This window comes from Amblyomma americanum, chromosome 1, assembly GCF_052857255.1.
Source record: "Amblyomma americanum isolate KBUSLIRL-KWMA chromosome 1, ASM5285725v1, whole genome shotgun sequence".
Classification (NCBI taxonomy): domain Eukaryota; kingdom Metazoa; phylum Arthropoda; class Arachnida; order Ixodida; family Ixodidae; genus Amblyomma; species Amblyomma americanum.
In genome coordinates this window covers 24,369,460-24,396,517 of record NC_135497.1, presented here as the reverse complement: position 1 = coordinate 24,396,517, position 27,058 = coordinate 24,369,460, and the positions used below count along the sequence as shown (strand labels likewise).

The 27,058-nt window shown below is 45.1% G+C and overlaps 1 long non-coding RNA gene across 1 annotated transcript; it reads right to left on the bottom strand.

Annotated features, from left to right (window-relative positions):
* Positions 1-2,540: 2,540 nt before the first annotated feature.
* LOC144111540 (uncharacterized) lies at positions 2,541-12,214 on the bottom strand. Its single transcript, XR_013310078.1, has 2 exons — positions 5,982-12,214; positions 2,541-4,103 (listed from the first exon to the last, which is right to left on the bottom strand). It is a non-coding gene; the product is annotated as an uncharacterized LOC144111540 (long non-coding RNA).
* Between the last annotated feature and the right edge of the window lie 14,844 nt (positions 12,215-27,058).

Sequence of the window (27,058 nt, the reverse complement as noted above, 5' to 3'; positions counted from 1 at the left end):
TGTGTAGGTTCTTCAAGAAGCTTGGTGGTATTTCCAGTAAAAGTCTGCGATCCGAGCGTTTATTATGTCTATATGTATGACATGCTTAGAAATGAAATATTAAAGCCCTTGTGCTCCACTCAAACGATGTAGTTGAATATTTTAATAACGAAAGGTAAACCAGAATCGAAAGCATTACTATCGGAACCGAGACTGAAACAGAAACAGAGGTATTAAAGCCCGCATCCAAAGTCTCGGAGGTTGAAATTAGCGGTCTGACCACCCGCTCGAGGCGCTGGCGGCAGTGTAGTAGCATACAGGATTTTTAAGCAGGAAATTGGCAAAGAAAATACCTACGATAATTGTAGGGGAAGCTCTTTGTTCTTTGAGGTCAGGACGGGAGTTTTGCGGATAGAGTCAGGTACCACGAGATAGACAGCGTTGCGTGCGGAGAGGAGGAGGAAACGGCTAAACAGTTGATACTTTTCTGTAAAGGGCTTCACCCTACAGTGGAAAGCAGCAGGGCTGATTTATCCAAGGCATTTGGGTTTGAGGACAGTGAAGGGAAAGTAGATTTAAGCGGGTAGAAGTAACCAAGCAAAGGTTATCTGATTGGTGGCTAAAATCAAGACAAGAGCAAAATTTCATAAGTCACTGATAGGTGGCTTGAGCCACCGCCCGATTTAAAGAGCTCGGCCCCATCCATCCGTCCTCAACCAGAGGTGACTTTGCCTCTGTTACTGGCCAGACAATATACCCTTTCAACTTCTTTGTCTCTCATCGCTGGATTGAAAATGTAGCTGTTATTGAGCGCGCCTTTCTTTTGTGGCTCGATATGAACAAGTATGTGCAATGTACCGGAGTGAAACAAGTAAGTTTGCCTAAGTGTATTGCATTCCAACGTGTGTGTGATGCCTGCGCTGATCCACTGGCAATTTTCTCTGGGAATTGCAATGATATTCAGGCCATTTCTGACTGAATACCAAGCTGAGAAACCTCTGGTGTTCTTTTTAGCAAATCACGTTGTGAGAAAACTAATGACAAGGTTTGTGAAGTGCTCTCTGGTAGCAGCGTCTGCTGGAATCTTGAGCCTCTTGAAGATTGACATCAATGATCCAAAGCACCATGCTCCCCTTGAAAAAGTAGATATTGGTCATGCAGCTGAACAAGTTGTGAAAGCTGCCAAGTGCAAAGGATGTGTTTGCATTTAAGATGGAGTGTAAACAGTTTCTGATGAATGCAACAAGGAAGATACTGGATAAAAGCCTACTAAGATACCCTCTTGTTAGGGCCCTCTCTTCTTTAGATCCTGTGCAGATGCATTCAAGGCCTGATGAGTGCCTTACAGGCTTCAGGAAAGTTTTGGGTGCCCTCATTGAAGCAAACCGGTTGAGCGAGCACCAGCAAGATGCAGTTCTGCTACGGTGTGTCGCTTTATTCCCAACTTTAAAGTAGAAAAATAGCGCTTCAGATCAATGCTAATGACAGCTGTGAAACTTCGCACATGCTCGCCGATTTAACTCTGGCGTTCCACTACCATGCAGTTCATTTCACGACTTGTTCGCTCTTTTCGACTTGCCTGTACCCACCCTATAACTTTAGTAATAACATTAACTTAATTATCCACCAACTGCTCACTTGGCCTTCTAAATCACTACAACTTCAAACTCACTGGCTCATTAATTAAAAAATCGTGCCTAATTTGACCTAAGTTAAACGCATCATGTCGCTCATCCTTTGCTCCGTTATTTATGCCATGTACTGCCAACAAGTGTAAGTTTACCATCACACCTAAAGCACCCACATTTTGTGACCTAATACACACAGACATTGCTGCTTTGTTTTTTCGTCACTTGTTCATCATAAGCAGCATGGTGTTTCACCAGACTGTGAGCAATATTTAAAAAATAGGTTTTTCGAGTTGAACGATCGTTTTCTTCGGCATATTATTGCTGTTAACAGCATTATCATAAACTCACTTGTATTTATTAATCTATAATAATTTCAGTTGTAATTTTCATGATTTACTGCTTTGACATCCTTATTTTCTTGTTTTGCTGAAAATAGTGTACTCCACTACACCAGTCTTGTAATGACGAATTTTGTTTTGACGACCTCAGTTTTGCATTTTACCGACTCATCAAAGTCTCGGGTTTTTTATTTTAAACTTTTGTGTTATAACTACTCTGTTGGATTGTGCCTAGTGTCTAATCTTGCACTTTTTGCTACACACCTTCCTATGCAATATCCTAATAAAGGGCATTTACAGTGCACTCAATAATAGCAACATACAAAGGTGGGTTACAGGAAAAGTGAAAACATATAGAGGATTACTTTACCAAGCTGTTCCACAGGAAGTTGCACAGTAACAATTCTGGACAGGGGCTTTTTGGTTTCTTCCGAAAAGCTAACTGAATTGCACAAACCATCGTCAAGTGAGGCACTTTAAAGCAAGAACCCTGCTGTGAACCAGTGTTTCTTGCCACAGTACTTTCAGTAGATCCACTAGAATATTGCACTGCCCTTACACAATACCTTCCACAAAATTCAGGAGACACACATTTGCCATCTTCAACAAGTTTAATGTGGTATATAGAAAAAATAAAGCAGTACAGTTTACATCATGATCAAAAAGGGCGGTGCAAACACAAAGAAATAATTAAATATTCAGCATCATAAAAGCTTGAGGAGTGGTTCAAGTGAGCTTGTAATATAGACTTACGAACAAAAAATTGCCGGGTATTTTATTTAAACTTTTGTTATAAGTACCCTGTTGGATTGTGCCTAGTGTCTAATCTTGCACTTTTTGCTACACACCTTCCTATGCAATATCCTAATAAAGGGACTTTACAGATGCCCTGAATAATAGCAACATACAAAGGTGGGTTACAAGAAAAGAGCAAACAAATACAGGATTACTTTACCAAGCTGTTCCACAGGAAGTTGCACACTAACAATTCTGGACAGGGGCGTTTTGGTTTCTTCCAAAAAGCTAGCTGAATTACACAAACCATCGTCAAGTGATGCACATACAAAGCAAGAACCCTGCTGTGAACCAATGTTTCTTGCCACAGTACTTTCAGTAGAGCCACTAGAATACTGCACTGCCCTTACACAATACCTTCCACAAAATTCAGGAAACACATTTGCCATCTTCAACAAGTTTAATGGGGTGTATAGAAGAAATAAAGTACCTCAATTTCTTTACATGATCAAAAAAAGGGGGGGGGTGCAAACACAAGGAAATAATTACATACACAGCATCATAAAAGCTTGAGTGGTTCAACTGAACTTGTAATACAGACTTGTAATACAAAAAAAATTTGTACTCAGAATTCGAAACGTATGCAAAATGGGTCAAAAGTTTTCATGCAACTTGTGTATGCACAGATGCACATAAGCACAGAGATATCACAAAGTAGTACTTTGTGGTCTTCGACACCCGATGACATGACTTGGGCCTCGGAGACAAATGGCCATAAAGAAGCGAACCTAATGTATACAGGTCAACAATGTTTAACCCGGGTTAGCATATCGTGTATATACTAGACGCATTATGGACCACTGCTATTCTTTGTGTATTTTCTTTTTGTGGCCTTTCAAACCATGGCTCTGAGAGTATGTCTTTTCGCACAAGTCGCATTTGTAGGGCTTTTCGCCACTATGGGATCTGACATGACTCGCAAGGTTTGAACTTGACGCACAAGCCATGGGGCACAGCTGGCACCGAAAAGGCCTTTCACCAGTGTGGGTACGGATGTGACGCACCAGGCTGCTTTTCATTGCAAACCTGCGACCACAATGGTCGCAACAGTAAGGACGCTCGCCCGTGTGAGTGCGCTGATGTCTCTTTAAACTGTCTTTTTGTGTATAGCTGTTTCCACAGTCATTACAACGGTATGGTCGGTCGCCGGAATGGACTCGAAGATGGAAGATTAGCTGTGATCTTTGCTGGAATGTCTTGTTGCAGTCGGTGCATTCATACAGCTTATTTCCTGTGGGTTTACCCTGGTGGTTACCCGCGCCAGAAGGAGTAGATACCATGCAGTTGCTCACAGGGTGCCTTTCACTGCTTGACTCTTGCATAGGTGGGAAGCCATGGTCGCTCTGTGTGACGACTGCACCTGTGTTGTACAGGCAGAGCACTTAGAACCAACAGTAAAAAAGTTGAATGCAGAGGACACACTCATCAAAAGCTGTGGATCTTTATCAAAAGTTTTATTCAACAGATCAGCTTTAAGGAGAACTCAGGTTTGAAACAAGATCTCTCTGCAGTCAATTCTGCATGAAGGCAAAAAAAATATTTAGGATGCAAGAAATGCTGCCACTGCCAAAAAAATAGGGCAGCCTTTGCAACCCAACCAAAGTTGATGCATTTGACCCTTGCACTTACATTACCAGCATCATGAGGGACACTGTCCGAATTGCACCCGGTGGGCTTAAACGGGCCCCAAAAGCATAATCAGTGCATTGTTTTGCCTGTTGGTTGCACAGAATGAGTTTTAGCGATGCTATTAGCATTAGTCGAATTGCGTATACTCCAGTTTTTAATATTTTAGCTCGCAAAAACAAATTAATGGCACTGACGGTGTCACCATACAGTGGTGGTTTTTAGCAGTGGATAAGACATCACTGGACGGGAGCTTGATCACTGGACAAACAGTAATACTGCAAATTGCATTCATAAATAGGTATACATTTTGTCAAGTTTTTGTGTTTTATATTACATCAACAAAACCAAATTGTTTGTCTTAGATGAAAGTGCTGTAGGGCAAGTAAAACAGATATATACCACCAGGGGCTGTGGCTATTTTTTTGCTTTGAAGGACTTTGCACCTCCCTGTACACATCCTATGACCTAGTGCACAGCACTTATGGCTACTCTCTAGCTTTCTGAGAACGTCTTTGTGGAATCTGTCCAATTGAGCCATGGCACTCTACTAGTGTTTGTTGCCATCCCAAGAAAGGATGAAAAGAAAAAAGCCATTCGTTTCACATTTAGCAGTGCACATTGTCAGAGTGCGGAGGATTACCGGGTTGCGGTGCGATATGGCGCCACAATCCCGTCAACGGCACGCAAGCCTTGCTCGCCGTAACCAATCAGTGCGTTCCTAGCAGTGGCCATGGTACGCAGTAAGCAGTAGCGGTACACGCTATCCTAAATGTATCTAGTATCTTGCACAGGGTGTCACTCAGTCGCAGTATCTTGCGCTCGAGTTTGGAACCATAAGTCAGGGAACGTCACTGATCAGTGATCAGTTCTGCGCTGTCGACGCGACGATGAAGCATCGCTGGGTCAACTGGGCATTCATGTGGTGGTTGTAACAATGAAAACAACGCTACTAGCCTTGGCAAAGACGAGTTACAGCGATTAGGCAACCATGGTGTGCAAACTTCCGCAACATGCTCACACAGGCTGTTTTGATTGGTCCCTCCTGGTGTTATTTTGTCATTAGGAGAATGAAATAGGGATGGGAAGCCCGGCGAAAATCGAGTTGAGGGCAACATTTTGTTTGCTTGCATTTTGAAATTTCTTCATTGAATAACTCCCATTCCTATGCATTGATTCCTGTAATTCTTTTTGAGTCGGCATCTGTGTGGCATAAAGATTCCATCTGAAGTATAGCCGGCATCTGTTCAAGCAGTGTTTCGCAACCTCTATGATATCTAAACAAGTGGCAGTCAGCTATGCTTAGACCCGTGCATAAAATGCCATTCTTTTGTTTTATTTGCTCCTTAGACAGTGTCTAATAGGAGTAAAAGGTTAAAGGCTAAAAGTCGGACAAGGCCTTGGCCCCTTGTACAATTTCTTGCATGAATGAACTGAACTCGCAAGGGTGACAGTTTGATCGGTAGTTCACATCACAGAAAGCATACCAGAATATGAAAGGCAAATACTGCCTTTCACCACAGCTCAGAAAACAGGCTTCGATATCTTTAACCTGCTCTTTGAAAGACAATCTTAAGGAAAGCATATATGGAGAAAAAGAGTAGATTCTAACCTGGTGAGGTTTGTCCACAAGGTACACGATGTTTCTGATCCCTGGAGCTTAAACCTGCATGTGAAAACCAGATTACATCCAGTGAGACAAAAGGCTACACGTGCAACAGCTCATGTGGTGCGTTGTGCATCACACTGAGATAATGGAATACAATCACGTAAAACAGCTTTCCAAGATTGTATAAACTGAGTAGGGCGAGCCTGAAAAGAAGAGAGTTCAAAAGCAAACATTCTCGAGTTTAAATTTCGCATGCAGGTGATTACTGCTCTTAAGTTCACTGCCAACTGCCTACAAATTTAGACTTATTGGAACTGAGTCAACAGCCATTGCACTGATGATGAACTTGCACAATTTCTTGCTTCATGGGAAGGACAGTACAAGTCTACCGACACAGGCTTAAGAACTAACGAGTGTCAGTTATGGTTAATGACTGAAAACTTTGATAAAGCCATTTTTTTATTAAACATTTTATAGCCGTTGTACTGCGCAGAGTAAAAAAAATGCGCAGCATGGCTACTGGTAAAAATGCCCAGGTTACAGCTGCCCACAAATGTTGCCAATATGCCCAACATGATATTCCACCTAAACCGTCTCCAAGAGTGCAATTAATCGAGTAGAAGCACATCTCAAACTATACACTACTCTATCTGAAGTGCTGTTAGAGTATACCATATTTACTTAACACCCTCATCTCCAAATTTGGGACGAGAAATTGTGGTGTAAAAAAAAGAAACCATCATGACCCAGTTCCGCAGTGCCCTACTCAATGTTGCTCAGTCCCTCAATGCGCTTCACTGAAAAAGATTAGAGTTAACCAGCTTTTCTAACACCGTGGATCACACAGAAGAAACCCATCTCTGGGAACACGCTGATGAGGTGAGCTCATCGGACAGACACGAGAGTGATAGCTGGTGATGACAATGATGAATTTTTATGATGCAAAGGCAGCCTTGCTCAAAGGCACAAGGCACTTTCGTCAACGCAGGGGGTGGGTGTCTAAGACCCATTTCCAGGCATTCCATCCACCAAAGCCAGGGCAAAAGCTTGCGTATTATACCCCTGGTGGGTACCCAGTGGCACAGGGAATCCAACCCTGCACACCCAACATGTGAGATGCATGCTCATTGACTAGGCCACTGTTGCAAGGAGAGTGAATGTGGTGAGAAATAGCGAGTAAAGGGGCAACTTGTCATCAGTTTTTGCACTATCCTGAGCAAAAATCATAGCAGCACTACATTCGTATTACGGGCATTTTGTGATGCAAAAGAACCAGTCGGGCAAAACTAAAAAATGAACACTGCGGGTCAGTAAATCTGGTAAAATTGGCGCTGCATTGTGGAACAGTGTATAACATCAACAGAGCACACAGCTTAACAAAAATACAGACCAATTTTTTCAAATTGCTTCGCATTATAATAAAACAATTTCCAGACCAAAGACAAATCAAAGCCCATATCACCATCATGAAATGAAATCCACACACGATGAAGTCCAGATGTGCAGAGCAACATTCAGTATTGTGAGAAAACTAAGAAAACATAGTCACGGTACAGTACCCATACAGCCAAATGTCCGCTGCTCTTAAAAAAAGCCTCATAATGCAATGAAAGATGTCTAATGCAGGCAAAATACACACAGCAACATAGTTTGGACAGAGTCTGTAATGCTACATGCATGACAAAATGAGGTCAGTCACTTGTGACCAGCCGCAAGTAATCATAGTGTACTCTTCAACAAAGCCAAAAGGACAGCCATAAACCAGTGAACAATGGCAAATTCAATACCACAGAATTCACCACACAATATAGCACAGGTTTTACAGAGCTACAGTCTTCACAAAGCCCCAAACAGGAGACAAAGCAGGAGGGCAAAGTGGTAAAGATACACTGAAGTACATATGCAAGCATTCGCAGATTCGAGGTCACACAGCACAAGAATCGGGACAAAGACTAATGTGTAAACACAGAGAGGCATGAAAGGCTAAAAGTTCCATTGAGTGCAATTTTCATACTTGATGTTTCTGCTTTGATGGAAAAATGAAAGAATATTGTATAAATGAGAAAAGTCATTTCTGCACATAACAGAACGATCACACAAGTACCAGCATAATTGCATTTCCTGCTTTCATGCAATGTCACACATGAAGTTTTTCACAATAACCATCATCTCAGAGGTGATCTTGCTTTGATCTCTCAATAACAGGATAGAGTCTGTTTTGCCCTATTTTGCACGAAAAATAAAGGCATCATTCTCTGCCATTTGTATTTTTGATCGAGCATATTATTTTGGAACCAATGGGCCTCCTTAATTAAAGGTGCACACCAGATGCTTGTTTTTTTTTCAATTCTCCGTGTCACAAAGTTACTTGATGAAGTGACTTGTGACGAGTACACACAGTGCAGGCTTCACTTGATTGCTCTCTGTGGTCAGGTATTCTGTTAGTACCTGACTGATGTCGGAATCCTATTGAGAGCTTAATTTAAACTGTTTAACCGATGCATGCCAGTGATTTCTGCTCCACGTCTCTTGAAATAAGGAGAAGAAAGAGCTTGGTGCCCCCTCATCGTCAGTAACAGCTGAAGAAACCACTTTGCAGCCTATTTTTTATTCCCGTTATTCCTTCCTTTCCTCCCCATATAAAGCCTAATGCCATTCCTGTGTGAAAGAATTATATTAGTTTTGAAACAAGTTCACTAAAAAAACTTCTTTTGAGGGCAGTTCCCATTGTCCTTATTATTTAAATCGCTGCAGTTCAAGCAAAATCATCAAAAACACTTCCATCTCGCTTTGCACATAGATGCAATGCACTGAGATCATGGCACATTCAATTTTCCAGGTTATAAGCATCAAGCAGTGTAGTCATCCAATTGTGGCAGGCTTTGTAATGAAGGTTTCTTCCCCTGGAACCTTGTGCACATTGGCTTATCAATAATGGCCTGCAAAATATTGGAGAACAAATGAGAGTTACTATAAAACAAACACAAGTGCCACAAGTAGCAAGGCCCGTGTGCTTCAGTGCATATAGCAATGCACAAAGAAGCGACAATGCATAAAATCTGCGCCATACTACACATTCTGTCATCTTCTTTGTTCTGCAGGGATAAAATAAGAAAGGATGCAGACAGGAGAAAAGTACAAATGGCATTGGGGAGTAAAATATGGGAACAAGTTTTTGAAACTGATGCTTTGTGCCAGCTAAACTGCAATGTCACTTGTAGTATTTTTAGCCCAGTTGGTCTCGACAGTTCTCTTGGTGCATACAGATGGATTCTCATGCAGCCCTCTCTGCACATGCATATAAATGAAGCTAAGGTTCTGCACACGTTCGCAGCAATAGGTTGCATTCAAAGTGTCTTGCTCAAGCCTGTACTCTTTGTCGTAATACTGCTCCTCATGCCTGCGATTTGATACAGAGCGCAGTAACGTAAGGAGAAGTCTCCAAGGCTACAACAGCATTGTTCATATGCTTTGTGTATTGGATACGTATAATGCAGTCCTAGATCAGCGGACTCACACAAGTTCGTATTCAGATGATGACCTGAGAGGTGAGCAAGTCGGATCCGGACTCATATTCCAATCATGATCTGAGTCATGAGTGAGTCCTAACTCACATTCAGATTATGATCCGAGTCGTGAGCGAGTCTGACAGCGGAGAGGAGGAATGATTTACTGCCACGATCAAGGACGCTTGAGGGCGAGGCAGGCTGGCGACGTCTATGGGCGTCCGAAGAAGAGGATTCCGCGGAAGCAAGAAACACGCATTTTGTCCCATCTCCACTGCTAATTTAAGCGAGTGCATGAGCTGGTAGCTTTTTCCGAGTCCCTCCAGTCACCACGATGATTTGCAATCAGTATATCATTCGCGACACGAACATAAGCTGTCTAATTCTGGCATAAAGGCAAAATAACACTTATCTGCATTAAGCCTTAAAATGCAGCCCATCCAACTTGGTATATGTAACTGAGGACATCAGGGTAGCAACCTAATCCAAAGAATGTCAGACCAAGGACATGCATTCGTGGGCCTTAATTTGGATCTCTGTAACCACATATTAGCTTGATTGACCAAAAATTATGACCAGATTACAAAGCAGGCAGTAGATAAGAAGATTAGAAACTGGTCGTGCTTTCTGGCCACATATGCGGCTGCAGGGGCGTTTGAGGATAATGCAGCACGTCACACATTGAGGTTTTTTACCATGCCACTGACCAACTGCCAGCTTACAATGTGACATTATGGCTTGTCACAGAAAGATTTTGACTTACGATGCCCCATGACTTCGATTGTTGCTGTGGCCTAATGGTCGCTGTCGTGATATGTGGCAACACAGTAAGCAGGCCGGGAATAGACGTCCTTGACTGACCCATTGAAGGTATCACTAAACATAAAAATTATGGCAATATCCATATATTGCTACCAGCCAAAGCAAATTCAATAGATTATTTTCAATCTGGGAAGTGAGAAACATGCATAACCAAACATAAGGTTTGAAGGAAATAAATATGCTTCACTTAAAATTTCAAGGTGAATCACCAACTGCAGTACAAAAATAGCTCCTGGCCTACTTCTATACAATCTTTTTATCTGAAATTTCCAAGCACAAATATGCAAAATAACAGACAAAAAGCAGATATGAAATGAATACAATGATAGCTAGAAGAAGAGGCATAATCCCAACTAAGAAAGGCAGGACATTTTGTGAACCTGCTGGGGCTAGTATGTGACTTGCGAGCAACTCTTACAAAAGCACACAATGGCTAATGAGCCATCAGACAGCCCCCCCCCCCGAAAAAAAAAAGAATGAAGAAAATTATTTTCCATGACGCGTCACTGAAATAAAAAGACTATAGCGTAGAATATGAAAAATAGCCTTGAATGGGAAATAAATGAAAAAACAGGATTCAAAGCTTACAAATAAGAATGAGCAGTAGAAAAATAAAAAAATGAACCACTTTGGCTTAAAAGGTGATGTGCACTCGCCACAGGCCTGATACAAAGGTGATGTCATTAGTGATCTATCCATCAAGGGGAAATTTTTGGTGCACGATACAAAGGCACGTCTCTCAATACATTGTTTTACTGGATAGGAGCATCAAGCTATGGTTCAACATAGCTGGCTGCAGTTCCTCTGGAATGTTCTTCCCCTGGCTACTGGTACTCTTGCACTGCCTGCAAAACGAGGACACAAAAAACAGGCCCAGCAAAAAAGAAAAGCCAAAAACCGACACCAACATTGTTCAATACGGCAGGCAGTCCTGCATTTTAAACTAGACATTTTAGTGCAATCAAAGCCTAACATGCGTTTTTCAGTCCTGTGAAGCGGCTATTGGGACGCGGAACAAAAATTTTATACTTGTATGCAATGCGAGCATGGAGGCAGGGACTACTTTCAGGAAAAAAGCCCGGTGCTATGCCTAACTAGTAGCTGTTTGTACCAGTTTTCGGCGTAAACTGCTGGCTACGGGTGTCACCATCGGGATATAGTTCACCATCTTCCACAAGTCAGCATAACACACCATGAACGGCTATCAAACATACCGCCAGAGAATTCATAAAGCATCACCCCTTTCACGGCAAAGCTATATAGATTGCAAAGGAACTAATTGTTTCATTTGCTTTGCGATTACAGACACAGAAGAACGCAGACATACTAGAATGGTGAACGGCATGCATGATCTCCACCAACGTGCTGGCTTTGCTAAAGCCATGCTACAAGAGAAATAAGGCGCGGTAAGCTCACTGGCGCCCGATTCAGTGAGATGGTTGTGGCGGAAGACATGAACGTAATGAAATTTAGATAAACTAATGCCAATTACAGCTTTGCAGCCGATTGCGTCTAGTTGCCCATTGACCCAAGTGTTAAAATAGCAGGTTTAAAGGAATAACTCCAGCAGGTTTCAACAAAGAAAATTTGTCTGCTATTGTGGTTAGACATGTCTGCGGCTTTCATGCTACTGGTAAAGGCGTTAACAGGCCCGAACCTTTCGCGACTGCGCGGGGAGATTAGGGCAAGCGCGCACAAAGAAGGAACCGCGTCTTCACTACCGTACGCTGCAAAAGTGACGTTCACCGGGTCGCACGCATTTCCCCTTGCTTTGTAGGCACATAGATTTCCTTCTGCAAATCTTCTGCTTCACACAGACCGACAAGACACAAAAATGTATATGTAAAGCAACAGATTGAGGAACTGAGGCAGCATTCTGTACCGTGCACAACGCTCACCTTGCCGCCATATTGCCTCGCTCCAATTGGTCGGCCTCGGCCGATGGGTTTTGCGTCACTGGCGGCTGCTATTTACGTTTTTATTTCCGTAGAGAACTCAGCTGTAGTGATGACGACGTTGCGCAACTATTTATGTGGGCTTAAAATTGAGAGCGAAATAGGTAGCACTCAAACCGCTCACAACCTTTATGAGAGAAAATCGCTGCGGTTTACAGCGCTCAATGCCACCTGAAGAACATGCCTGAACCGTCTCCTCGATTTCAATGGGCCCCGAGATCGTCACCGTGTTGCGCAGACTGGCCGCTAAGCGGCGCGAAAAGATGTATAATGGCGATTTCCACTGGCCGTGCTGGAGCAGCTTTTCTTGCTCCGCGACGACGAATTTGAGTTCCACTGGTCGACCTGGACCGACCGCCCGAATTTCGCTGGTCGTTTGGAGCAACTCCGTTCCATACGGAGCGCACTAGGTTGATCCGCCGACCAGCGGCGGATCTCACCGGAACTTGTAGTCGGTGATGTCGTCACTTTCGAAACACTTGTGATTTTTGGTTATTTTTAGCGTGTGCATGCAGGAATGTCAGCGGGGGACACTGAGCGCTGTATCGCGCGCGCGAGTTTTGCGCGCGTATGTCGTCTTCGTCACCCGCATCATAGCGGTTACAACTCTCAATTATGGCATCATATGGAACAACAATAGCCCTCGCGTTGTCTGACGAGAGCTCGTCGGAATCTGGGTCCGCGCACTCGGACAGCAGCAGCGACAAGAAAAGTACCGGTTCGAAGCATTTTTCGAGAAACATTTCGCAGAAGCCCCTGCGAAGGGTAATTTCCTCGTTGGAAATTGCCCCGTAAGCACTCTGCAGACATGCGATATATATTCATTTATGAACTTACGTAGAGCATAACTGTGCTCCTCAATGCCTACGAGGTTCACCAAAATGCGGTGCACCTCAGGCGTAACATGAACAAAGCCACTGGTAGGTTCCATCGCGAAAGAAGTGCCTGCCTCTTGACGTCTGCTTACGCGTATTTTGGCGGCAGAATGGCCAGACCTCAACTTCCAGAACCAGCACTTCCGCTGGTCGACAACGGTCGCTGTGCTCCGAGGCGGTTTGGGGCGCTCTTTTGCAATTCGAGCGCCTTGCTTCGGACCCACCAGTGGAATTCGCCATAAGACTAGGGTGCATCGATGCCCGCTCGCCTCCGCTTTCAGGGTGAGGACACTGCCCGCGACGGCAGCATGTTGGGCCACACTCTCCCGTTCGGCTGCATAGAGCGCAATGCGGCGGCGAGCCGTTCGGAAGACAAAACTGCCACTATCGCGTGAAAATCCGCAAACATGGTGTTCTAACAAGAAAGGGTGGTACCAGAGATGTTTCAAACAGTGAATCGGAGTTAGTTAAGCTAAAATATGTCATGTTTCGCAGCTCATCTGCTGAGAAATTCGGCGCGTTGCGAACATTCGTTACATTCTCACAGCGGTTGTAACATTTGCAGCGCTATCTGTACGCCCGGATACTCTACATCGCGATTACTTTTCCAACCGTCAGAATTTCTTATTTAGAGCTGGAGTTTCATAATCGCCAAACACTGCCACTCGGGCAGTTCTAATGAGAATATCAAGCTTTCCTGTCAACGACAGTTTCGAGGATGTTTCGGCATTAACTTGCTCCTCTGTTGCTACTGCGACAAAGCAGTGGCAGTATATAAGAGATAAATATATGAAAGCATAACAACTGTCAGAAGGTTTTGACATACACTGCTCACCTCGTGTTTGGGGTGTTGTTGAAACAGACCAGTGAACTGTGTAGGAGCCTCACCGTTTAATATGGTAGCACAAAATTGACTCAAATTATTTTATAATTTGTCTTGATTTCAAGAAATGTGTGAAACGGTCACCTTTGCTGAATCTCCTACTGCGTGGTTTTCTTTCGTAGTCTACAATTAACTTGTGTGTGTGTATGATTCACTTTGCACAAGAGCGTGACAGCCATAACCACTGCTTATTCGCCGTGAAATTTTGAGTTCAGTTTTGGGAAGGTGCAAGGCAATGCCAGCTCGTAATGACCAGCCTGTCCACTTAAACAAAACCAAAACAAAAGATATATTTTGTGTTTCGCTAATCCAAGCCTCCGCACATCCTCAGGATTCTGGACCATGCGCCTCGAAAAACCGGTCGCGCCATCTCGCGACAGCCGGCGGCGCGTAACTCAATGGCGACGAAAAATAAAAATTGATATTTCGTCGCGCATAACAGTTAGAAATTAGCTCTCTCGCCTAGATGTTAAATGCATCTTAAAGTTTCATTTAGTCGAGTTTCATCGATGTAGCTTACATATTGCGTTTGCCATGAGCAATGATCTATGACAGCATGGAGCCTATGGCGAGGTCCTGAAAAATACCCCACTTGACTTCAATTTATCGCTCACTACAGCCCTATTTTAAAATATATCGACAAGCTCTAGCAGGTTCACGTAGGGTAATGTCCTACCTTTAAAAAAGTATAAGGTATTTTACATTTCAATGGCGTAAAAGTCTTCCTGCGCTATTTCACTATTGATCATGCATCATCAGCTTTTTCATGAAACGTGTGGCGCCCTCTCTCGGTGCATTGGAAAGGCGCACGCCCCTGCTCGCGGCCGGGCTCGAGTAGCGGAGGCGGCTAGATTCCGGCCGTGCCCTGCTACAGTGTCCCTGCTTTGGTAGGTTGCTTTGGGAGGTTGAGCCTGCCGTACGAATGCGCAGTTTTATCAAAAGTGCCCCCATCGGAGGGAGGCTATGGCCATGGGCTGCTACATAAAATGCTACAAGAAAGCGTGTGCCTTCTATGAGGTATATAGAGGAAATTATAAGAAGACTCTTTTGCTTGACAGGTACATTTTTCATTAAGCGCGTACAGTGACCACACCGGCATAGGTGATAGTGGAATTGCGTACGCAATAACAGTGCAAAGCAATGAAGCTTCTAGGTACTTTCGTTCAAGCAGTGAAATTTGTAATTCCCGGACGCTCATACTTAGAGCTCACTCACCGATACTTGTATATGGTTCTTGCACTGTGCATTCAAAATTGTAAAATCGTGTCTTAATGTCTACATTTCAACACTCATGTTATTAGCCTCAATAGCAGAAAGCTCTTCCAATCTTTTGTCGATGTGGTGCAAGTGCAGCAAGGATGCGTTGAAGTGAATGTTGCATGTGTTCACATAAGAGGCGGCAAACCTGATGCTGCGTTTTATGCCAGTAGGTTATTTGTCCAATGTAACAATTAGTAGTGTTGTAGTTCACATTTTTGTCTAGGTTGGTAAAGTGCTTCTGACGATTCGATCGTTCGCCGTCGAGAAGGGGTTTACCATTGCTGTAATCGATGCTAGTTTCGGCAATTCTGTCAAAGATGTACGTGAAGGATGAACCGCTAACGAAGACTTCATAGAGTGGCATGCTGGGAACTATTCTGAAGAGTGTGCCATCAGTTCGGCAAGCCAGTAACTACGCCGTTACCCAGAGCAGCAATCAAGAGTCAAACTCTAGTTAAATGTTCTTGATTATAATTTAAATCTGCTAAGAAATGAACAGAAGTTATTGTCGGATAACACGATGTTTAAAAGATTACTGGTTTTCTCCAGTACGGTGACTCAGCGCTCCACCCAACCCGTTTGTGCAATGCGCCGCTAGCGCGATTCATTAGCGACAGGACGCTACATGCTCGCGGCCCTGAATATGCAGTGAATTTACCGTGTTGCGAATATGTGCAACAATACCCATAAGCACTTTCGCACGAGTGGCGTGAACATATTTTTTTGCATAAGTTCCAAGCTACCCTCGTTTTTTTTTTTCTGCCGCTCTCCTATCTACTTTTCGCTATCCTCTCTCTTTGCTTTTAATTCCACCGGTTGCAGTTCCAGTGCTCGATGGATTAGATAGCAATCGCTGGGCCGGCAACATTTTTAGCTTCCTTTTTGTATTTTCGTCAGTTGTTGTTGCCTCTGAAGCTGTTGGCAAACTACTACTTCTTCGATGTGTGACTCCCGGGGAGTTACGCGGCTTTTTAAGCGCACAAACCGCGGGAGTCAGAAGAGGGAGCCGTTTCCACGGAACGATCCAGCGACTTTTAAATGTGCCATGCATCTCCATGTTCCTGGTGCTGGCTCCCTTCCCCTGTCGAGCGGACGGAGAGAATTTCAAGCCGTGGAGAGAAGGGGTTGGGGGGCGATGAAAGAACAACTTAAACCGCGAAGAAAAGTTCGGGAAACCTGAAATAGCTTCAAGCCATGAAGAAAAGAGCCACCGAGAGCCCGGCGATCCTTCCATTGTTATAAACCGGACCCCCCTTCCAACGCGTACACGAGCGCCCGCGCGCCGATGACGACATCTAGCACGGACGCCTCACCTAGGCTTGCTGGCGTCTCCTGCAGTGCGCATGCGCAGACCGGTTTCGGCTTACGCTAAGAGCGCGGACGCTGAGCGCGTACGCCCAGGAAGGGCCATTCGAGTTGGCGCCTCTAGGCCTTTTTTGGGGTGGGATGACTGTCTTTGAAGTGGCACAGGAGGCCTCCGATAGTGATGTCCGGCTTGTGTGTAGTTTGCATCCCTTCCTTTCTGAGAACACTGGCCAAGGTTTCGCAGACACCCTTTACGTACTAACTGCATACGCGTTTTTGCCACCAGCGTGTCCTTAGCATAAGCATATCGAGTTGTTTTCGTTGCATCCTTTTCAGTTTTAGATGATACATCGAGTGAAGAATCTTGGGTATCCATTGCCTAGAAATGTTTTCTTTTGCTGATGATGAGATTTAATGGTGCACTGGCAACCTCGCACCAAGCGCAATGGGTTGAAGTGTTTTCTTCAACACAATGTTAGGTGGAAGACCATTTTCCGAGCACTTTAACTCAAAGAAACCAAGCGCCAGGCTTCGAGAAAACTTCTACCTATTGGAAATCAGTGGGTACACGGCGACACTGCGGAACGAATCACACACCGTCCTCGAGCCGCATGCTCAAAGCGATGTGTCATTGCTGTTGTCGCTGATTTTTAAACAAATATGCAGGAATTGGGAATCGTCTTAACCAAAACTTGCTTGAATTCCACCCTACCCTTAGGGCACAATTTTCAGCACTGTTCCTCCCAAAAAGGCTACGGGAACAAGACGCACAACACGCAGCATCAAACGGATGAAGAACGTGGAGAGGCGGTAACGGAAAGGGCCAAGGATGATTTGAGCAGGTGCATAGGTACGGAGAAATTCTTTTTCAAGAGCTACACGGGCAGCCGGTAGCAGGGTGGTAAGAGGGAGGAAGAAAAGGGCAGTGGGGAGGGGTCTCCTGCTGTGCCTTTGCCTGCCTTTCTTGTTTTTTCTCCTTTTACTTTTCCTCGAATCGTGGAGCGCAGTCCATGGTTGCTTTTTGGATGCGCTATGTTTCTGTTCCCTATGGTGCGAAGCACGAGCTGCACGACATAGTCGGCGCCTCTGCGAAAACGGCCCGGAAAGGTCATGGACGCACTCTTGCCTCCAGGCTGTCACAAAAAAAAAACTTACAACCGCTAATGTGTCAGTCCTGGCAAAGGGTTTCTCCACACGCAGACAAAAATCTCCCAAAAAAGACATCAGAATTTCTGCAGAAGATTCTTTACTGCCTTCCGCCAAACTAAGGAATTCCACCAGCCTTGTTAAAAGCACAGCGCATGGCTCAGGTAGACAGTGCCACCAAAATCAATTTCGGACGAGTTAGCGTGGTTACGCCAGTTGCAACTAGGAGTGCTAGCACTTCGGTTTTCAGTGCTGTTTCAGTGTTCGGTTCCGTTGCGCATAGATGCAGCTGATGAAGACGATGATATCCAAAATACAGCGCAAGATACTGGTATTTTATGACGCAGAATGTTCGGCTGCGGCGGTGTGGCAGTCGACGGCGGCAAAAAAGCGCTCCGCTGCCGCCGACGCCGGCGAATCGCCCGGAAAAACGCTCCATGCGGGCCACGCTTAACGCAGTAACCAGCAAAACGTATGCGTTCTCGCCGCCTCGGGTTCGAAACTCACTCGCGGTCGTAAAATATTTTCGATTATTTTATTTCAGGTCAAGTAAATTTCAGACATACAAAGAGGCCACGTCGAAATCCAAAATTGAAGCCTCAGTGCTGCAATGAAAAATGCGACCCCGTTTGCCCGCTGTTCTACCAGCTTGTGGAGTCAACGGTTGGTACCAATGCGGCCACTCGATGGAACCGCATCACCGAGTGGCCGTGGCTCTCATCTGCTCACTCACTGAAAAAGGCAGCGCGTTGGAAATGTTTTCCTTAAGCCCCAACTAGATGGGCACATCCTAGGTGTACGGCAGAGCGCCTGCGCGCCCAGCCCCGCGCCGCGACGAGCCTCGAAAAAAGGCATCTACCTCCATGCTCTTTAGTGCTGGCGCGTTCCCCCACGAGCCGACTGAAATAATTTCAAGCGTGAAGAAAGGGGATTTGGGGGGAGCTGAAAGGACCACTTAAACCGCGAAGGAAAGTTCCAGGAAACTGAAAGGGCTTCAAGCCATGAAGAAAAGAGTCCCCGAGAGCCCCCGCGGTTTTCCTAATGTTGTAAACCGGACCCCGCTTCGGATGCGCGCGCAGGCGCCCGCGCTCAGGCGCGGCTATCTGTATGTACAGATATCTATGCAGCGCGCGCGCCTGCGCGCGCGTCGCGCTTTGCGCATGCGCAGACACAATCCAGCGTACGCCCGTGCGCGTAGGCGCTCCGCCGGTACGCGTAGGATGTGTCCATCGAGGTGGGGCTTTAGATCCTTTACTTCGTTCCTTGTCATGCAACGTGAGTGCACTGTGTTGTTATGGCCTGTGTACTGTACGAAATAAAACCGACCATTGTGAACGCGCGAGACATTTCCGCGACCACATAATTGGTGAAAGCTTCAAAAACCACGTGTTTTCGTCTTGTGTGGCAAGAAACGAATAGAATGCAACAAACTGTCCATTTCTCCAGAGATTTTCTGGCGACGAAAAGCGTCGAGCACGGTGCATTGAGTCTCCAATGCCACCATATCAAAATTAAAAAAACGCAAAGTAGAGCACAAAAATCACGAGACACAGTTACCACCGCAGAACGCCAGATATCTCATTCTTTATTGCCATTTATTTTCATATTGCTTTGAGTACGCATGGCGTCACTATTCTTTTACTCGTGATGTCACTATGCTCGTAAACCTCTCAGCGGGGAAGCGTGAGCGCGTGCACTGAAAATGCGGACAACTCTTTTTTATGGAGGAAAAACGCTAAGGCGCCCGTGTGCTGTGCGATGTCAGCGCACGTTAAAGATCCCCAGGTGGTCGAAATTATTCCGGAGCCCTCCACTACGGCACCTCTTTCTTCCTTTCTTCTTTCACTTCCTCCTTTACCCCTTCCCTTAGGGCGCGGTTCAGGTGTCCGTTGATATGCGAGACAGATACTGCGCCATTTCCTTTCCCGAAACACCAACCAACCAACTACTTTTCAAAGACAGCTGGTTCACATGATCTTTGCCTCGCGTCACTGCACCCTAGGCCAACCAAACACAAAGAACTATTGACAGGGTACTCTTGACGTGCAGCATTCATTTTCTCAGAAGCGAATGGACAACTTGCAGAAGTGCTGGCTTAAAGGAAGGTTTCTTCCAACAACCCACGTTAGCAAACCGCGTTTTCACTTCCTGCTCTGCATACTAACGGGGTTAGAATGAGGGGAGAGGAGTCAGTCGTCCTCCACTGTATTCTGTTTCGAAAAGGTGAGGGGGGCTGCCTCCTATCCTGCGGGAACATGGAGCCCCGACGGTCGCCACCAGCTGTAAAAAAGAAGTTGTCGAAAGGTTACAATGATGTTTTCGATCGTTTCAGCGACGGTGGGGGCGCAAAGCGGGCTCTTCCTGAAGCGGCGAGCCGGTGATCACTCTGCGCGGCGCGTGCACTCGCAGTGGTTTGGAGCCTAAGATACGCGTCAAAAATGAGCATATTCTGTTATTCTACAATTTGCGAACAGTCCAAATAGCAAACATGTTGTTTCTGCCAACATGTAATGTGTTCAAAAAGCAGTGATTAAGTTCATTCTGCAGGTTGGTAACGAGTTTCAGCCTAATGACCCGTCTGTTAATCAGCAACATACTCGTTGCTGATTAACACCATGTCGTCAACACCACCACGACACCATGTCGTCAACGCATTCCTGTTCGGAGTTTTGTTCATGCTGCCAACATAGCCTATTACAGCTGCATGAAAGCAGTGCAGTGCTTGAACACTTAGCTATAGTATGGTGTATATGGTAATATTTTAAGGTGGGCGTTAGCAGCAAACACATTTTTCATCGAGCTTCAGTCCATTCTGGTCTAGATTAAACACGGCTTTCTGGCCACGACGTGACTGCTAAAGAGCGACATGAATGGCAAGAACTTCACAATGTACATATATTTCTCGGATATAATGCGTAAAGTGGTTGTATAATTGTGAACGCTTCTTGGCAACCGTCGTCTGCTCACTCGATCACAGCGTTTTCCCCCGCCAGTCAAAAACACATTTTCAGCGCTAACTTCGACTGTACTATAAAGCTCGAATGACCCCCTGGCTGCCGCTTCAAACAACAGCTACGTTGCCTCATCTTTTACCGCATATATGCGACCAACGTACGCTGCAGATGGACTATATATAGTCGGAAATTAGTCTGCAGTAAAGCTACTCGCACATACAGGGCCACCGAACAGAATTCCTCCGCGAGAAAATGTAGACCACTTGTAAAACTTTTCTGTTTACCTAAACAAGCAGTCAATCAACGTCGAAATTGTAGGCTCAAGGATTTTGATGTTTCTGGCTGTTTGATGCAGTCCAACATTAAAAAGTTGATTTTGATCACTGCTGTAATATTACGCTGCGGAATGGCCATTGTTACCAACTGCAGATTTTTTTTTTCAATGGTATCCTTATAAGGCCAGCACACAATAAATACACATACCGCATTTACGCGGGTAAGGGCCGCACTCGTGTAGGCACGAAACATAGCGTTAGACTGTCTGGGTCATTAAAGTAGTTTATTTACGCTTTCGGATAAGTGCCGAAAGAAAAAGAAAGTGAACGCGCAAAATAATTACGCTTCAAAGTGTTCATCGCACTTCACCATGCTAAGTTCGCAAGTTTCAACGACGCGGTTTTTGCGCGCGCGGCACTTGCGAACTAGCGATTCCATGCGAATATTGATAAAGATTTATTTCTAGCCTGTAAAGCAGCCAAACTCAAGCATAGGATCGTATTAATGACCAAGAATCATTTACTGCTGCTTATCTAGACTCTACGTTGTGACACCTTTGGTGTGATTTTTAAAGAAGCCGCTTTGCTTCCATAAAGACTCACGCTATGGCATCGGCGCCATCACCGCCTCGTCCGCAGTACCGTACTACCGCCGCGCCACCTCTAAGAGCTAGAATGACCGAATTCTCTTGACGAGTACCTATCTCGACCCGCTCCTCACATCCTTTCAACGTCTACTCTCTCGTACAGATAAAGGGACCTCTCCAAACTCATTTTTCGTACAAGAATGCGAGATTGCCGTTTGTAAACGAGGGTTTTTGGCTGGCAAACTGTAGAGGACGCTCGATATTCTGCAAGTGTGCTCCAAGGGCCGTTTTTGGGTGCACGCGCCCAAATTCGGCGCTCTTAACATTCGACAGAACCGGTCTACGTATGCCCACTGCTGGAGACGCCGTCCAAATACATCGGCGCCAGCTCACGGGCGCTCGAGCACGTGTTGGAAGCAGGGTCCGGTTAACGGCAGTCGGAGTACAGCGGCGCTCTCGGGGGACTTTTCTTCATGGCTTGCAGCTCTTCCAGGTTCCCAGAACTTCTCTTCGCGGTTTAAGTTGTCCGTTCAGCGCCCCTCAACCTCTTTTCTTCACGCCTCGAAATTCTTTCCGTCCGCAAAAAGAAGCACCAGAGTATAACACAGTTTTTTCTACCTCTTTCATTTCATTTCCCCATTCTGCCTGCTATCCTGCTATCCGCTGCCCCAGCTCAGGTGCTTCAGTATCGATGGCATATGCCGGGGCTAGCAAAAATATTTTCCTTCCTTTTCGTCATTATTTCAATAAAACCACCACTACTACTACATGCCTCTGACGCCGTTCTGTTCTCCTCAGTACTCAATCCACATGGTCTTGGCCCGCCTTCGCGGCGTGTATTGGCGCCTGAGAAATGGCCGTTGGACAGACTAAGAGAGGAGGAAAAAAGCCAGTGACTTTTGTTCTTTCAGAGCGAGAACCTTATATAGGGTGTGCGAGTATCGCATTTTTGCCTGCGAACTGAATAGTTTCGAATTATTATGAATATAGGCAAAGAAAAAATACATGTTGCTGGTAACGACTGAAATGCACTAACAGACGGGACAGAAAAGAAGAACACATACACATGCGATGGTGTCTGTATTCTCTTCCGTACCGTTGATGCTGTCCAGTCGTTTGCGTCAACATTCACCAACCAGCCCGACCTAGCCCTCTTCAGTGAACAAAATATCGACAGTCAAAAAAAGCTTTTCGCACAACAGAACAAGGAAATATGTATCAGACCATAACTTTATTTTGGTCGTTATTGTGGGGGGATTCACTCGTTTGGTTTTACGAGGTTTAACGTCCCAAAGCGACTCAGGCTATGAGGGACGTCGTAGTGGAGAGCTCCGGATATTTTCGAGCATCTGGTATTCTTTCACGTGCACTGGCATTGCACAGCACAAGGGCCTCTAGAATTTCTCCTCTATCGAAGTGCGACCAACGTGGACGGGATCGAAGCCGTGTTTTTCGGGCCAGCTGCCGAGCACCATAACCACTGAGCCACCGAGGCGGCCCCAGGGTGATTTGAATAATGGCAGCAATAAACTTTAGTTTGTATGGCAATGCTGTGAAAACAACTCGTTGGATAAAATTACTCTGTTCCGTTTAAAATTTAACCCCTCACGTTCAAATAATGCCTACATGACAAAGCTCATGAAATGCTGAGCTGCTATTATGTACTGAATCTTAAGAAAGCCCCAAAAGGTGGTGCAATATTTTCTTACTGGCGGAGTGACGTCAAATGCTGCTACCTGAACAGCACGACAAAACCCAAAAACATGCCTCTAACAAAGAAGAAAAACTTGCTGTTAATGCGCGTGCACAACCATTCCTTCGAGGCTCCCTCACGACCCCTAACTATAATTGACCATCCCGCGCCTCTGACAAAAGTGAAAAAACAAGCCTCGCAACCAATATGCCCTATTTCTTTCTCCCTCCCCTCCCAACTATCTATCAGCCGTATCACCTCCGGTATTCACTCCCTCTGGCCTCTTATCTATTCATTGACTGCTGCGCCATGTGCTGTCTGTTGTTATAGCCACAGAGCGATGAAACTACTTCCAAAACGTCAGATTTAAAGGTAAAATTTATTTGAAAAGGTACTTGTTGCATAGCTAGAGCTATTTCAATGGGAATTCTAGCATTGAAAGAGTGTCGCCCAGTCCAATCAGGCGTGACTGCGTGCAGACACGGCACATCACCCGTGTGGTGGCACGTCGCATGCGACCTTACACATAGCATGACATGTGAGGTCGATCGAGGCGAGACATTTTGTACAGCGTCAAGTCTAAGTGGGATTTCCAGGACAGACCACCACATTAGCGGTGTCTGCCGTGCATATTGCCAGCCACTCCACCGATCCCAAAGCGATTCCCTTAAAAAGTCTAAAGCAAGCGCCATTTGGCCAGGTTAAGTAAAAAGCGGTGACGCATGCCTCGCAAGCACGAAGTGCTATTTAATTAGCTTAGGTTTAGACAAAGTTAAATTACTGTTTCTGTCTGAGGCAGTGTGTGAAATCTTGTAGGTTGGTTAGCTGTAAAAATGTGAATACAGAACACAGGCATAGAAGCGGTTGCGCTCGATAGAGAAAACGATAAAATAAACCTGGCTCAGCATTGTACATAGCGTTGGATTAACGAAATTCATCGAAAAAGTACTCGGGAAATGAAGAAAGCCGCCAAACTTAATGTTGACATGAAGATCGTTTCAAAAGTCAGCAAAAGATAGCAAACGTTTGAAAATTATTTTATGCTAAGCGATAATTCGAAACGCCTGGCGATGTCCACGCTACGCTGACAAGAAAAATCTACAGTGATTGTTTACATCCCAATCATTGCGAAAGCACAGATTTGTGATGCATGTAGAAGACAACGATGAGCGGGCAGTGCCGCGGTACGGAGCAGATGGAAGTTGACGAAGACGACGCTCTGCAACGTACAGAGTGCGGGGCAGTTTATTACGAGGCGTGTTCGCGGGCGGCGATAGTCTCATTTGTGTACCATCACAGGGTACAACTTAGGACTTTTATGAGAGAAGCGACTTTCCACCGGACTGGTTTCCTCTTTGAGGCGGTGTCTATCTTTGCCGGCTTTTAGTTGTGTTGCCTTTTGTCAAGCTAGTGCTGTGCAGCCACCAGCTGAGTGCTTAGTAAATAATATGTACATAGCCCCTTTATATGCATACATAACCTCGGGCAGTAAGCACCATGGAAATAAAATGCGCCGATCGATATCCAAGTAGTCTCGCGCAGTGGCCTTTGTTCGCGTCTCCGCGGGTTCGACTCCCATTCTTGGATATTTGTGATTGCCTTTTCTGCCTCTTTTTTTCTATGCTCGGGACGGAGTGGACATACATAGGCAAGAGATGATTTTTCCAGGCTCTCAACCTCCGGATTAGTGCTTGCGCACTTATAGCTGCCGATGGAATAATTTTAGACAGCCCGCAGGACAGCTCAAAGAAAGCATTTGTAGAAATTCGCGTACCGGGCATGGCTACGACTTGAGGTGAGAACGTATCTATAGCATGAATGATTAGAGCTGCATTGATAGAGCATGCTGCTAGCGGTGGTGAAAAGGAAGAAGCGGATGGTTTGAGCGGCCATCGCCCCTCACGCTCTCCTAACAACGTACCTTAATTCCCTGATCCTTATGAACGATAGATATATATGCTGTATTCCTAGTTGTAACGAGGCTAGGTGTAACGAGGCTTGTTGTAAATCTAGTTTTGACGAGGCTGAAAACGAAGCAAGCGAAGTTAGTTTCTTTTCGAGCTGAACGATTCGCGGATGAGTTGTCGTCACGTATGATGCTATCGAAATGAACTGCTGACGTAGCGGTGACATTTTTCTTATTTTAAAGTTCTATAATTTACCTATTACTGAGCGTAGTTCATTATTACGTGGTTGCATCTGAGCCCTGACAGCCTGAATGTGTTCAGCGGAAAAAGGGAAAAACAAATTATTAGAGCTTTCAGTATATTTGAGTTTCTTGCAGGAATGTTTCGACTCAGAGAGTCAAGGAAAACTATGTTATCACGACGTGAATTTTATTTGATCAAGAGCCGACTAAAATTACCTGTTGCAGTTGAAATGATTTCATCTGTAAGAGTGAAGACTCGGAGCGAGTGGTAGGCCCTTGGGGAAGAATTACATCTCCAGTTAGCATCAGCAAGCAAGCCATTTAAATATATTGAAATAGTTCATAGTAACAGTTTTGATCACAGGTGGGTACTGGGAAGGAAACCAATAAAAGAAAGCGTTTTTCGCTTCTTTCAGATTTAGTAGGAATGTACGCGTATACTAAACCGTAAGCACCGACTAGAAAGACATGTAACCAGTAATGTTTTTTGGTTCTTACGTTTTCAGCTTCGGTTCTATTTTATGCATTATTTGGGCTTGGTATTTGTTATTGCGCGTTTCTCTTAGTTTTATGGCACGGCTGTGCCTTGAAGCTTCTACTTTATCACCGCGCTTTTCTTTGGCGCGCCGGGCATCTTCCCGAGCGTTTGCTAGGAGCATGCTTTGTTTGAGTCGTTTATTGTTCGTAACTATTCCTTTTTGTCTTCTTAATGCTGCATATTCACAGGCTAAGTGTACTTAGCTGTGACGGTTACGGGTCTTCTCATGTGTGCATAACTTTAACCGAAAGTTTGTCTTTATGTTGATTTGTATCTGCTGAGCTGTTGATTTTCTGTTAATCGTCCATGACTCCCATGATTTTTATGGAAAAGCCTAATGTCTATACGGCACTCTTGTAATAAAAGGAAGTTGGTGCTGCATGTGTGTGGTGTAGTCTTCGCTGCAGCATGTCTCTCCACGATGGCGATGCTGTAGGACTGGAAGATATATTTCCAGCATGTGTAGAATTATTTGGTGATCCTAAACATCTTCACAAAAACAGCGCGTACGAAAGTGCGGATGGCAAGGGCACGCTGCATGCTATGATCCCGTCAATATAGTTGTTTGAAAATACACAGACATACTATCGGTTAGCAAAAGACAAAAACCAACGCAAATTTGGCTGCGGCACAATGAAAGACATTTAAAACTAAAAAAAACCTCTCATTTACGGCAAACGTTATCACGACTGCGGCTTTCAAAACCACTGAAGGATTTTTGTGCTAGGACAGGCTTAGTTAGGCTTTTTTCTGGGCGCTGTACAAAGTGACACTGAAAGGCACGCACTAACGGTGCTACTGTTCCCTAGTCAAAGGTGATTCGGCCAAGTCCGGGAAATCAGCTTCGAAGGCGCAGCAAAGGTGTCTGCATTGGTGGAAGGGGTGGGTGGACAATTTTCAATTCTCAGAAAATAAGAATGGTTTAGCCGGGGCGAACACATGTGCATGTGCATGGAAGAAACACACGCCAGAAGTGGAAACGTTTTGCATTCCATACGTGAAAGGCGTGAGCGAGACGCTGGCACGCATTCTCGGTAAAGAAGGGTGCTAACAACGCACAGTCTATTGAGTGGCTTTACGACTACCACCATCGGACGCCTTCTCCCCCCCCCCCCCAAACGGCCGTCACCCA